General features: G+C 40.8%; 1 long non-coding RNA gene across 1 annotated transcript; it reads left to right on the forward strand.

Moving 5' to 3' along the window:
- The first annotated feature begins 319 nt into the window (after window positions 1-319).
- LOC146788615 (uncharacterized) lies at window positions 320-4,736 on the forward strand. Its single transcript, XR_014970878.1, has 3 exons — window positions 320-554; window positions 2,339-2,662; window positions 4,426-4,736. It is a non-coding gene; the product is annotated as an uncharacterized LOC146788615 (long non-coding RNA).
- The last annotated feature ends 1,876 nt before the right edge of the window (window positions 4,737-6,612 follow it).

Below are 6,612 nucleotides of genomic sequence, written 5' to 3' on the forward strand. Positions count from 1 at the left end.
AGATTTAGGGCTTGCTGATAGTGAATATTGCCTAAAATTGCTGGATGCCCAAAGGACCCTAGTACTTTATACAGTGTGTTTATCTTCATCACAACATGTGCCTAGACACTCTCCACAATTTTCCCTTATAATTCGTATTATGGGGTTATTTAATGCAATTAGGATCTCATGGCAATTGTTTCCAGTACATTAGAAATGTGTCCTCTAATAGCACACTCTTTTTCCAACAGTGATGACAACAACCGCACCAGTGATAACGCAAGACACGTCACATTCAGAATCTGTGACCACAGACAAAACAACTGACAATACTAGTGCTGCTGGAAACACAACAATATCAATAAACACCGGCTCTGAATCACTTCCCAGCGCTGACAGTTCAACAACTAAGTCACCAGCAAGTAGCTCCATCACAACTCATGTAACCAATGACACATCCACGGAGACAATTGTTGGTCCAAACTCAGTTGCAGGGTCAACTGCAACAAGCATGATATCTAGCACAACAGACACAACTACATTAACATCTACTTCTGGCTATAGTACATCGTCTAGTAAGTATAAACTATTGTGTTCTTTTTACATTGAGTAACAAATATTAGAGGGAGAGTGTTGGACTATGATTCTATGGTAAACTTGAGGGATGAATAGGGGAGGATAACTCGTGTGGGGTAGTGGGACAGCGTAATCACACGGAGGGAACCTAACATGCCGCACGCTTAAGTTGTGAATGTGAACTTTAAATGGGGAGTAATTGAGTATAAACGCATGTCAGGTATAAACTGGCATTAGTTTCCAAAGTCTAAAACACAATTTCCAGGGAGAGGGCAAGTCAAATGCATTAAAATCACCAGACAAGTATAACATGGCAATGGCTTGAAAAGGACACCTAGTACAGCTAAATTATGTTGTATTTATTATATTTTGCATTTGTGTAGCATGCAAATCTTCAAAAAGGTGACCTGGTTATTGACTAGATTACTTTTCTCTAGAAAGAGAGACACGAAGGCCTTAATGCATAGGTAACTCAAACAAATGCATTTCTAAACGTTTGTGGAAACTGTGAAGGTCATTGTGCGATGCAAGAGCAGTGACGAGGAATTTCAAGCATTGGTAGTGATTACCGAAAAGGATTAACATACAGCTGACCTAGGTAAAATTTTGGAAGAATCAGAAGTCAAGCACGAGTTGTGCATACAAAACATTATGCAGATAACTAATTGATGTTTCCTGAAGACATTTTCGTGAGAACCTCGACTTCAAAGAAACTTTTCTTGTGACAGGCTAGCTTGCTTAAAGTGGCCAAGCTGAGAGGTGTGCTCTTCTGTTCGAACCCAAGATCAATCCGGCTTAGATGTTCTGAATGTGTAGAGTTTTGTCTATAGTATAACCAAGCAGGTAAAGTTATGAGGATTTACACTAGTGTAACTACCAAAGAACAAGCGACTCAGCAGCCCAATTTCTGGGCCTAGCTGGAACTACATGAACACATTTCATTACGACAAGAAGCATAAAGAACCAGGAAGCAAATAGCTTGTGTATTTGTGCAGTGAATGACAAATGGCATCACAAGTGATTCCAGGGTTATGTGCAGAATAATAATGGTTTGACTTCAGATTTGGCGGCCGCTAGCAACGGAGCCAGACCAATCATTCTTCAGAGACACTTCCCCAGTAGAAGAAAGTTTTTATGCTAAGGATGGGTCAATCGTTCGGTTCAAGGTAGTCCTTTTCTAAATTCACATGGGCAATCCCTTCCATACTGATGGATTTATAAGGCAGACCAGACCTGTTTCCATGATACAAGGAGATGCTGAAGCAGCTCATGGGTGGCAAGACCCAGGACTCTGCCAGGAACAGCTGAGAGACATGTGAGGTGCCGGAGTTGGTAATAATGATAGGTTTGTTTGAGATGATGTGGTAGAGTGATGATTACTGCACAACACCTGATGGTTGGCCATGATAATCGAGGCAGTGCGTATTCTAGGTAAGCAAACGTTTGCACATTGATCTGCAGGTAAACAGTTGTGAGAAGGAAGCACCATGTATAGTCAGTTTGTCAGCCATACTCTGGAGCTTGAAATGGAATTATTGATATCAAATCATTGGAGATTTAGGGCTCGGTAACAGAGAATATTGCCTAAAATTGCTGGATGCCCAAAGGACCTTAGTACTTTATATAGTGAGTTTTCCTTCTTCACAACATGTGCCTAGACACTCTCCACAATTTTCCCTTATAATACCTATTATTGCGTTATTTAATGCAATGAGGATCTCATGGCAATTGTTTCCAGTACATTAGAAATGTGTCCTCTAAAAGCACACTTTTTTTCCAACAGTGATGACAACAACCGCACCAGTGATAACGCCAGACACGTCACATTCAGAATCTGTGAGCACAGACAAAACAACTGACAATACTAGTGCTGCTGGACACACAACAATATCAATAAACACCGGCTCTGAATCACTTCCCAGCGCTGACAGCTCAACTACTAGGTCACCAGCAAGGAGCTCCATCACAACTCATGTAACCAATGACACATCCACGGAGACAATTGTTGGTCCAAACTCAGTTGAATGGTCAACTGCAACAAGCATGATATCTAGCACAACAGACTCAACAAGATTGACATACACTTCTGGCTATAGTACATCGTCTGGTAAGTATAAACTATTGTGTTCTTTTTACATTGAGTAACAAATATTAGATGGAGAGTGTCGGATTATGAATCTATGGTAAACTTGAGAGAAGAATAGGGGAGGATAACACATGTGGGGTAGTGGGACAGCGTAGTCACAGGGAGGGAACCTAACATGCTGCACGCTTAAGTTGTGAATGTGAACTTTAAATGGGGAGTAATTGAGTATAAACGCGTGTCAGGTATAAACTGGCATTAGTTTCCAAAGTCTAAAACACAATTTCCAGGGAGAGGGCAAGTCAAATGCATTAAAATCACCAGACAAGTATAACATGGCAATTGCTTGAAAAGCACACCTTGTACAGCTAAATTATGTTGTATTTTTTATATTTTGCATTTGTGTAGCATGCAAATCTTCAAAAAGGTGACCTGGTTATTGACTAGATTACTTTTCTCTAGAAAGAGAGACACGAAGGCCTTAATGCATAGGTAACTCAAACAAATGCATTTCTAAACGTTTGTGGAAACTGTGAAGGTCATTGTGCGATGCAAGAGCAGTGACGAGGAATTTCAAGCATTGGTAGTGATTACCGAAAAGGATTAACATACAGCTGACCTAGGTAAAATTTTGGAAGAATCAGAAGTCAAGCACGAGTTGTGAATACAAAACATTATGCAGATAACTAATTGATGTTTCCTGAAGACATTTTCGTGAGAACCTCGACTTCAGGCTAGCTTGCTTAAAGCGGCCAAGCTGAGAGGTGAGCTCTTCTGTTCGAACCCAAGATCAATCCGGCTTAGATGTTCTGAATGTGCAGAGTTTTGTCTATAGTATAACCAAGCTGGTAAAGATATGAGGAGTTACACTAGTGTAAGTACCAAAGAACAAGCGACTCAGCAGCCCAATTTCTGGGCCTAGCTGGAACTACATGAATATATTTCCTTATGACAAGAAGCATAAAGAACCAGGAAGCAAATAGCTTGTGTATTTGTGCAGTGAATGACAAATGGCATCACAAGTGATTCCAGGGTTATGTGCAGAATATTAAGGGTTTGACTTCAGACCTGGCGGCCGCTAGCAACGGAGCCACACCAATCATTCTTCTGAGACACTTCCCCAGTAGAAGAAAGTTTTTATGCTAAGGATAGGTCAATCTTTCGGTTCAAGGCAGTCCTTTTCTGAACTCACATGGGCAATCCCTTCCATACTGATGGATTTATAAGGCAGACCAGACCAGTTTACATGATACAAGGAGATACTGAAGCAGCTCATGGGTGGCAAGACCCAGGACTCTGCCAGGAACAGCTGAGAGACATGTGAGGTGCCAGAGTTGGTAATAAGGATCGGTTTGTTTGAGATGATGTAGTAGAGTGATGATTACTGCACAACACCTGATGGTTGGCCATGATGATCGAGGCAGTACGAATTCTAGGTTAGCAAACATTTGCGCATTGATCTGCGGGTAAACAATTGTGAAAAGGAAGCACTATGTATATTCAGTTTGTCAGCCATACTCCAGAGCTTGAAATGGAATTATTGATATCAAATCATTGGAGATTTAGGGCTCGGTAATAGAGAATATTGCCTAAAATTGCTGGGTGCCCAAAGGACCCTAGTACTTTATACAGCGTTTTTCCTTCATCTCAACATGTGCCTAGACACTCTCCACAATTTTCCCTTATAGTTCCTATTATTGGGTTATTTAATGCAATGAGGATAACATGGCAATTGTTTCCAATACATTAGAAATGTGTCCTGTTATAGTACACTCTTTTTCCAACAGTGATGACAACAACCGCACCAGTGACAACGCAAGACACGTCACATTCAGAATCTTTGAGCACAGACAAAACAACTGAGAATAATAGTGCTACTGGACACACAACAATATCAATAAACACCGGCTCTGAATCACTTCCCAGCGCTGAGAGCTCAACAACTAAGTCACCAGCAAGTCGCTCCATCACAACTCAAGTAAACAATGACACATCCACGGAGCCAACTCCAAACTCAGTTGCAGGGTCAACTGCAACAAGAATGATATCTAGCACAACAGACACAATTATATTAACATCTACTTCTGGGTATAATGCATCATCCGGTAAGTACAAACTATTATGTTCTTTTTACATTGAGTAACAAATATTAGAGGGAGAGTGTCGGACTATGATTCTATGGTAAACTTGAGGGATGAATAGGGGAGGATAACTCGTGTGGGGTAGTGGGACAGCGTAATCACACGGAGGGAACCTAACATGCTGCACGCTTAAGTTGTGCATGTGAACTTTAAATGGGGAGTAATTGAGTATAAAAGCATCTTAGGTATAAACTGGCATTAGTTTCCCGAGTCATAAACACAATTTCCAGGGAGAGGGCAAGTCAAATGCATTAAAATCACCAGACAAGTATAAAATGGCAATCGCTTGAAAAGGACACCTAGTACAGCTAAATTATGTTGTATTTTTTATATTTTGCATTTGTGCATCATGCAAATCTTCAAAAAGGTGACCTGGTTATTGACTAGATTACTTTTCTCTAGAAAGAGAGACACGAAGGACTTAATGCATAGGTAACTCAAACAAATGCATTTCTAAACGTTTGTGAAAACTGTGAAGGTCTTTGTGCGACGCAAGAGCAGTGACGAGGAATTTCAAGCATTGGTAGTGATTACCGAAAAGGATTTACCTACAGCTAACCTAGGTAAAATCTTGGAAGAATCAGAAGTCTAGCACGAGTTGTGCATACAAAACATTATGCAGATAACTAATTGATGTTCCATGAAAACATTTTCGTGAGAACCTCGACTTTCAAGAAACGTTTCTTGTGACAGGCTAGCTTGCTTAAAGCGGCCAAGCTGAGATGTGAGCTCCTCTGTTCAAACCCAAGATCAATCCGGCTTAGATGTTCTGAATGTGCAGAGTTATTTCTATAGTATAACCTAGCAGGTAAATATATGAGGAGTTACACTAGTGTAAGTACCAAAGAACAAGCGACTCAACAGCCATATTTCTGGGTCTAGCTGGAACAACATGAATAATTTTCCTTACGACAAGAAGCATGAACATTCAGGAATCGAATAGCTTGTGTATTTGTGCAGTGAATGACAAATGGCATCACAAGTGATTCCAGGGTTATGTGCAGAATACTAATATTTTGACTTCAGATCTGGCGGCCGCTAGCAACAGAGCCAGACCAATCATTCTTCAGAGACACTTCCCCAGTAGAAGAAAGTTTTTATGCTAAGGATGGGTCAATCGTTTGGTTCAATGCAGTCCTTTTCTGAACTCACATGTGCAATCCCTTCCATACTGATGGATTTATAAGGCAGACCAGACCAGTTTCCATGATACAAGGAGATGCTGAAGCAGCTCATGGGTGGCAAGACCCAGGACTCTGCCAGGAACAGCAGAGAGACATGTGAGGCGCCGGAGCTGGTAATAATGATCGGTTTGTTTGAGATGATGTGGTAGAGTGATGATTACTGCACAACACCTGATGGTTGGACTTGATGATCGAGGCAGTACGTATTCTAGGTAAGCAAACGTTTGCACATTGATCTGCAGGTAAACAGTTGTGAGAAGGAAGCACCATGTATAGTCAGTTAGCAGCCATACTCCGAAGCTTGAAATGGAATTATTGATATCAAATCATTGGAGATTTAGGGCTTGCTGATAGTGAATATTGCCTAAAATTGCTGGATGCCCAAAGGACCCTAGTACTTTATACAGAGTGTTTATCTTCATCACAACATGTGCCTAGACACTCTCCACAATTTTCCCTTATAATTCGTATTATTGGGTTATTTAATGCAATCAGGATCTCATGGCAAATGTTTCCAGTACATTTGAAATGTGTCCTCTAATAGCACACTTTTTTCCAACAGTGATGACAACAACCGCACCAGTGATAACGCAAGACACGTCACATTCAGAATCTGTGACCACAGACAAAACAACTGACAATACTAGTG

This window comes from Triturus cristatus, chromosome 11 (assembly GCF_964204655.1).
Source record: "Triturus cristatus chromosome 11, aTriCri1.1, whole genome shotgun sequence".
Lineage (NCBI taxonomy): Eukaryota > Metazoa > Chordata > Amphibia > Caudata > Salamandridae > Triturus > Triturus cristatus.